The sequence below is a fragment of the Microtus ochrogaster genome, linkage group LG4, assembly GCF_000317375.1.
Source record: "Microtus ochrogaster isolate Prairie Vole_2 linkage group LG4, MicOch1.0, whole genome shotgun sequence".
NCBI classification, from domain to species: domain Eukaryota; kingdom Metazoa; phylum Chordata; class Mammalia; order Rodentia; family Cricetidae; genus Microtus; species Microtus ochrogaster.
Genome location: NC_022030.1, coordinates 66,380,399 through 66,388,538, shown reverse-complemented (window position 1 = coordinate 66,388,538; position 8,140 = coordinate 66,380,399). Strand labels below are relative to the sequence as shown.

Here is an 8,140-nt window from a genome sequence, read left to right as displayed (position 1 = left end):
TACAGCCAACCCTGGTAAAACTGCTCCCTAGACACAGAGGTGACTGATGATTGTTTGGATTTGAGGGGAGTTTTGTTGTTGTTGCTTTTGGGTTGCTGGTGGTTTTTTGTTTTTTTTGTTTTTCTATCTCTGCATAAATACAGCACTCCTGGGAACTGGCCTGCAGGTCCCTAGTATGCCCCTTTGTAATCTTCTAGTTCCCTCTTTCTGCTCCCACTGCTTCCACATTTCGGGAAAGAAGATAGGACAGGATCTCAGAGCACATTTGCATTAGAGAAATACTTTCGGTTCTCTTTTCCTCATTTGGGCGGAGCCCTCTCCTCGGAGTTAGAGTTCAGGCTGACTTCCTGCTCTCCGCTGTGGGCCACAACTCAGGGTCTGGAAGCCTGTGAGGAGATAATTGATCAGAGCTCACCCTCCCGTGACCCTGGCAGGAGTTGAGAGACAGAAGGTGGCAGCTTCAGCAACAGGTGGGTCTTTCTCCCTCTGTAACTTTGCCCTCTGACAGCTTGGGTGATTTCGTGTCTTGATTAAGTGGCTGCAGCTTCAGTCAGTCCAAAGCCCTGGACGTGAAGAAGCTTTGCACTGTAGTTAGAGAGAAGAGACAAGAGAGAGGAAGAGGGGAGGGAGACGGAGAGACAGTCAGAGAGTGACAGAGACACAGAGAGACAGAATCAGAGACAGACAGACAAAGAGAACACTTGGAGTTTTTAAAACTAAGTAAGATATCTGCTGACGAGGCCAGCTTGCCATCACCCACAGTCATAACGTTCTTGTGTGCAGCACTGTCAGCTGTCAGGAGACTTTGGTCACAGCATCAGGGACTCCTGGCGACCTCTGTGACATGACTCTGTTGTTATCTCATGAAATCTGAGTGTTCTCAGTCCCTCTGCCTCTCCCTGCTTTCACTAAGTCACCTCAGGGAAGAAATTCAAACATCAGAGTCTCGGGGTCAGCGGCTGGGTCCCCTCTGTCCTGGTCTCCTACCTGTCTTGGCAGGACTTGTCACCTAGGAAGCTGTCCCAGGCTCACTCCTGGTCTGAGCTCTCCCTGTCAGGGTGTTTGCTACTGCACAGGAAGTGATACATTTCCAGTACTGGCGTTGAACATAGGGCCTCGACTGTGCTTGACTATGTGTCTCTGTATTTTTTAAAAACTTTAGAATTGAGGTTTTGCTATGTCACTCAGACTGACTTTGAACTCATTCTACATCCCAGTCTAGCCTTGAACTTGTGATCCTGTCTGATGTTTGTGTCTTTTCAGTGACTGGAGTTTCAGGGAGGCACCACCAGGCCTTGTTTCATTAATAAAATGTGGTTTATAAGCTTTCAAGCCTTGTGGAAATATAGAAAAGATACAACCACTAACTACCCTCCATACACACGCCCCACAGTTCCTAGTCTTGGGTTCATCCTTCAATACATATTAGACAGCTTCTCTTTGTCCTTTTATAATACCATCTAGGCTGCTGTGAAACTTGTTATGTAGTCCAGGCTGGCCTGAGACTCACAACAGAGACCCACCTGTTTCTGCCTCCCAAGTACTGGGACTAAAGGTGCATTCAGAAGTGCCTGGTACTTATCTTCTACATCATATATACTCTGTGTGTCTGTATGTGTGTGCGTGCATGCATGTGTGTGTGTACGTTGGAAAGAAAAAGAGACAAAAGAGAAATACAGTGACAGAGAGACAGACAAAGACAGGGAAGAGAGAGCGAGAGAGAGAGAGAGAGAGAGAGAGAGAGAGAGAGAGAGAGAGAGAGAGAGAAACATTAGGTCAGGTGCCTTTGGAGGCCAGAAGAGGGTATCAGATCACTGTACTTGAAGTACAGATGGTTCTGAGCTGCCAGACACGGGTGCTGGGAACTGAGCTCCCACCCTTGGGATGAGCAGCCAGCGTTCTTAACTGCTGACCTCTCCAGCCTCGTTAGTTTTTCCTTTGCTTTTCTGTGAATAACTTATTTTCGTAACTATTTAATGATTATTTTCATTTTGTACTATTGTTCTGCATTTCGAGCCTTAGGTTATTTAAAAAGTAGAAACCATATCATAGTCCTCACCTTAACATTTGCACATTTACTTCGTTCTTCTTCTTACCAGCTGCCTGCTATTCAGAGTGCTTGTATATGGAGGAAGAGATTCATAATATCAGTTATGATTATTTATGTATGCATATGTCTTGGTGTCCGGGACAATGTAGAGGAGTTCTTTCCTTCTGTCTTGTGATTTCTGGGGTACAACCAAAGTCATCTGCCTCGGTTGCTAACTCCTTCATTAACTGAGCCACCCTGCCAGTCCTCACCGTGAGTTTTACACCAGTCTGCTTTGATGGACATTAAGGTCACTACCACAGTTCACTGTCACCAGCATGCTGTAAGGACAGTGGTCATGTGATTCATTTTCCTTACTTTCATGATATTCATTGTGTCTAAAACAAACAAGAGTGGAGTTCCTGAGTCAAAGGGCAGCAGTGACCACTTGCTCGTAGATGCCGCCACAGGGCCTGTGAGGAGGCAGCGTCAATGCTCTTCCTGCCAATAGCAGATGAGATGAGGAGTCTCCCCTCTCTCAGCCCGAGAATGCAGAGGTGACGGAGACGTGTGTTCATTTGCATTCTCCCATTAAGTGGTGTATTAGTTAGGATCTTTTATTGCTGTGAAGAGACTCCATGACACAGGCAACATTTCTAAAGAAAACCCTTCCATTGGGGTGGCTCGCTTACACGTTCAGGGCTTCAGTGCATTATCATCAGGATGGGGAGCAGGGCAGCATGCCGGGAAATGTGGTGCTGGAACTGAGAGCCCTATATTCTGACTCAGAGGCAACAGGAAGTCAGTTGATTGTCACATTGAGTGAAGCTTGAGAAAAAGAAACCCTCAAAGCCCACCCCACAGTGACTCACTCCCTCCCACGAATCCACACCTCCTAATAGTACCAGTTCCTGTAGGGGCCATGTTCTTTCAAAACTCCACAAGTAGGAAATGGATTTCTTTCCCTGTGCACTGGCTGGGAAATTCCCTCCCCTAGGACTGGTTCAGTTTTCACTGCCCTTAATCAGATGTTTTCCCTTCTTCTGTGCTTTTGCTAAATAGCTGGGAACTGTGGGTATGACTCACCTCTGTGACAATATTACACTTTGTGTTTGGTGAGTTCTGTTCTCTACAAAGCTAAAATTGAAATTTAGTATCAGTCATGTAAGAAAAAGCATCCACAAATAAATTGATACTGGAAGACACTGACAAAATCAAGCATTTTTGTGGTTTTGTGTCTCTGATTGCAGAACCTGGGTTGGAATCTAGAGTTTCTGTTTACCAGGCAAGTTCTCTACCACTGAGCTACATCCCCAGCCCTCTTTTTACTTTTTAATTTTGAGACAAAGGATCAATCAGTTGCCCAGACTGAACTTGAACTGTAATTCTTCTGCTGCAGCTTTCTGAGTAGCTATGCCTACAGGCCTGCACCATCAGGTCTGACATGAGTGTTTGGTTTATTTTGACCACAGTTCTATGGTCTTTGAGTAGCAGATATCAGTCTATCTTTATTCAGAGAAAGTTTCTTTTCTTCTTTCTGTCTCCATTTTAGGCAAAAGTATTCTACACTGTGGTCACATTACCTTCCTAGTTCTCACTGCTCCTGAAGTTTTCCTCTTTCTGATTTTTAGCTTTCCATTCTTAAGGGCTGTCTCTATCTCTTCCTACATGACAAGGAGTTAAATTTTTAGTAAGGTTTGTTTTTTGCCATTTCTAAGTTTAAAAGTTGTGTGTGTGTGTGTGTGTGTGTGTGTGTGTGTGTGTGTGTGTGTGATGGCACATGTGCATAGATCAGAGAACAACGTTGGGTGTGGCTCCTCATCTCCCATCCCGTGTGAGGCAGGTTCTCTCCTTTGCCTCTGTGCCCACTAGGCTGGTTGGATGGTGAAGCTTGCAGGGCTTCTCCTGTCTCCATCTCCTATTGAGCTGCGGACGTGCTGGAACTGCAGACGTGCCTGTAATATTTGACTTCTATGTGAATTCTGGGGATTTGAACTCATGTCTTTATATGAGTGGGTCAAGCCTCCCTAATCCTGACTTAGTTTTAAAATTATATTATTAATTCATGTGTATGTGTGATTTGCCTGCATGTACATCTGTGCACCACACCATGCCTGGTGCCCTGGAAAGCTATAGTATGGTTAGGCTCCCTGGAGTTACAGACGTTTGTCATGTGGGTGCTGGGAACTGAACCTGGGTCCCCTGGAAAAGCAGCCAGTGCTCTTAACCACTGAGCCATCTCTCTATCCCCTAATTTCTAGGTTTTAAAGAAACAGATTGTGTGAGGGGTAAAACGGATCTTACGGGGGTCTTAGGTTGTCAACAAGATTGTGTAAGCTCTTCTGTAGGCTGCGTTTGTTAACTTCCTGCCCATCTTCTCCCCAGTTTATATTAGTTTTGAGGTGCTTTGAGGACAATTTCTTAATGTCTTCTGGTCATTCTTCCAGGTGAGGTCCTCCTGCATCTTCCAGTCTTTTGTCCTTTCTTTACTGTCTGCTTGCTGTGGTTTACAGCCCATCTCACTGATGGTTGGACCTGGGCCGCTCACAGCACGTTTAGCTTTCCACAAGATGTAATCCAGGATCTAAACATGTTCTCCTAATGTCCGTGCCACTTATGTCAGATTTTTCTCAACAATGAGAGGAAATAGAGGCTGCTTGAATCTGCCCTCAGTACAGTTCTGGTGGCCATCGATTGTCCAAAGCCCATTTTCACAGTTTATGGCCTAAGTCCTGGAAGCAAGATATGAGGGTTTTTTTCTCCTCACTAAGATTTTTTTCTTACATCTTTATTGTAATCTGCCTACACTTTTGTTTTTTATTGGTCCTATTTAAATTTTCCTGGGGTTTAAGTTGATGTCATTTATCCATTCGGGAAATCCCAGTCACTATTTCTCCATGTATTACTTTCTTATTCTCCCCATTTCTGTGTCTTTCCTCCCTTCCCCTTTCCTCCCTCTTTCCTTTATCCCTTTGTCTTAGAGTTTTGGGATACTTTTCTTTTGAAAAAAGATTTATTATTTATACTATATGTACATGAATGTTTTATCTGCATGTATGTAAGTGCACCACATGTGTGCTTGGTGTCCACGAATGGCATAAAAGGGTGTTAGATCCCTTAACACTTTAGTTATGAATGACTGTGAGCCACTATGTGGATGCTGGGGATTGAACTCAGATCCTCTGACCACCGAGCTATAGCTCCATCCCAGAGAGGAACAGGTTTCATTCTGACACTTTCATGCAAGTGCACCAGTGTTTCTCTCTCTAGGACTAAAGGGATGAGGCAGGTTCCATGTCCAGACCGTCTCTATTCTTTCCTGAATTATTTTCATTTATAATGTCTTTATTATATGCTATCTGGATGTTTTCTATTGTTCTGTCTTCTGGATCGTCCCTTCACCAATAGTGTGATGTTTTGTTTTTCCAGTTTTCTCTTAAAACCTTCCATCAGTTCGAGAAATCAGAGAGCTGGAGAGATGGCTCAGAAGTTAAGAGCACTGGCTTCTCTTCCAGAGGAGTAGGCATGCATTTCAAATATTGCTCTTCCCAGCCCCCTAGTTTTGCTTTTTGATTTTTCAAGAAGCTTTTTGAAGGGTTTCCTTGTGTAATCTTGGCTGTTCTCAAACTTGCTCTGTAGACCAGGCTGGACTTGAACTCACAGAGATTCACCTGCATCTCTTCCAAGTGCTGGGATTAAAGGTGTGAGCCACCACCAACTAGCCTACTCTGTCTCTTGAGGTGCTTTTTATATTTTTTTTAAAATGTAGTATTATTTTGTTACAGTTTTTATTATACTTAGTGCATGTGTGTGCATGTTGGGTGATTCTCTGTGTGTGTCTGTGTGTGTGTGTACACCTATGATACATGAGTGGGTAGGATGGTCATGTGTATTCCTGTGTGCATGATGCATGTGTTTGTGGTGTGTGTGTATGTGTATGTGCCTGTTCGAACAGATGGAGGTCAGAGGCCAACTTTATGGATCATCTGGGTTCCTTTACTTCCTGAGACAGCTCTCTGACATGCTTTTTCCCAATGCTTGTAAAATTATGCATTTACTTTGGAAGTATAAATTTTTAGTTAAAATTATTAAAATAAAATAACAAAAACCCACTTTTGTCATCCTCTGGAAGTCATCTACACAAATGAACATCTTGCAACACTCTAGGAACACAGAACATGATGTGAATTGCCTGAATTTAAAAGAGGTGGTTCCTGCCTGGAATCTCAGCACTTGAGAGGTTAACAGAAGAATTTCTGTCAGTCTGAAGCAATACTGGTCTATAGAGTAAATACCAGGCAAGTATGGGATACATAGTGAGTCAGTATAGGCAGAACTTTCCTCTCTGGACTACCTGCCCCCAAATAACCAGCAGCCACATCGAAAGTAACTAACTCACAGACTTAATATAAATTACAACTACTTAGCTGATAGCTCAGGCTCATTGCTACCTAACTCTTACATTTAAATTAACCCATATTTCTTATCAATGCTTTGCCACATGGCTCATGACTTTTTCCTCATTTTTGACATATCCATTCCTTAGCTGCTGGATTGCATCTGCTCTGACTCTGCCCTTCTTCTTTCCATCATTCTCCTATTTTGGCTCTCCCATCTATAATGCATGCCTTCCTACTGGCCAATCAGGTTTTATTAAACCAATCTGAGTGACAAATCTTCAGTATGTGAAAGGATTCTTTCACAAGATTTCTCCCTTTTTGTCCAACTAAAAAAGATTTTGATTTTAATATAGTAATATTTTATATAACAAAAGCACTTACTAAGTAAGAATTACAGTTCAAAAAAGACTCCAGAAAGATGAAATGTTACATAATGACAGGGACATCAGGCTGTCTGGACAGTCACCCAAAGTTCCTCTGTACCATTGCAGCATTCAGATCTGACGTACAGGCCTAGCATGTCTGAGAAACATTGCTGTGATGCAGGGAATGCTAAAGGTCTGTCCAACCTTGTCTTAACAAATTTCAACAGCCACCATTTTTTTTTGTATTATTTGTCCAGTTTGGACTGTCAGAAATTGAGGCAAGGGTAGTTTCACATGGCTAGCCTTTGTCATAAAGAAAGAAAACTCATATGAGTTTTTCAATACCCATCATTTTCTTTGAAGTAGATTGGTGCTGCCAGAAGTAGACATGTCTCACTGTCATGAAAAACCTTTGGTTGTTAAACACATTAAATGCCATATTCTTTAGGTCTTTCAAGTGTTTGAAGACAACCTATCTATCTAAATATATCTGCTTATGACCTTAAAAACATATCTAACATAAGTAAAGTTTGACTATTATAGATGACTATTAATTTATATTTTTAATTGTATGTTACATTTTAAATGAATTACATGAGCACAAAAACCCAAACAAGGGCTGAAGAGATGGCTCAGTGGTTAAGAGCATTGCCTGCACTTCCAAAGGTCCTGAGTTCAATTCCCAGCAACCACATGGTGGCTTACAACCATCTGTAAGGAGGTCTGGTGCCCTCTTCTGGCCTGCAGGCATAAACACAAATCAGAATATTGTATAAATAATAAATAAATAAATTTTAAAAAGAAGTAAATATAATCGAAACATGTGAAAAAAAACCCAAACAAGAGCAGAAACATAATACTGTGCAGCAAAATGAACTTTAAATTTGTATCAAAATACAAAAATCCATACATATGTAAAATATTTAAGATTAGTAGTTGTTGTGAAAATAGATTCAATAATCTACACTGCTATCCTATCCTTTCTATATACCCCTTATTTTTCAGAAAGAGATCCATGAATCTAATATTTTTGGTCCAACTTTTTTTCTGACTATTACTAAAAGCAACTTGTAACCAACCCCCTTAAATAATAATAAATATCCATAACCAAATAACTCATTTTTTGGACCATGGGCATAAATTTCTATATGAATTCCTGTTGCTTGGGGGCATTGGTAATCTTTGGGGGAACTGAGAAAATCTTTCTTTCTTCCTTTCTTCCTTCCTTCCTTCCTTCCTTTCTTTCTTTATTTATTTATTAAAGATTTCTGTCTCTTCCCCTCCACCGCCTCCCATTTCCCTCCCCCTCCCCCAATCAAGTGCCCCTCCCTCGTCAGCCCAAAGAG

At 42.1% G+C, this 8,140-nt stretch overlaps 1 protein-coding gene across 1 annotated transcript in view; it reads left to right on the top strand.

Annotated features, from left to right (window-relative positions):
- The first annotated feature begins 323 nt into the window (after nt 1-323).
- Nucleotides 324-8,140, top strand: part of LOC101995389 (nuclear body protein SP140-like) — a 67,847-nt gene continuing 60,030 nt past the window's right edge. Inside the window, exon 1 of the mRNA XM_013351726.2 lies at nt 324-470. The gene's annotated coding sequence lies outside the window, so the exon portion shown is untranslated. The remainder of the gene's footprint in view (nt 471-8,140) is intronic.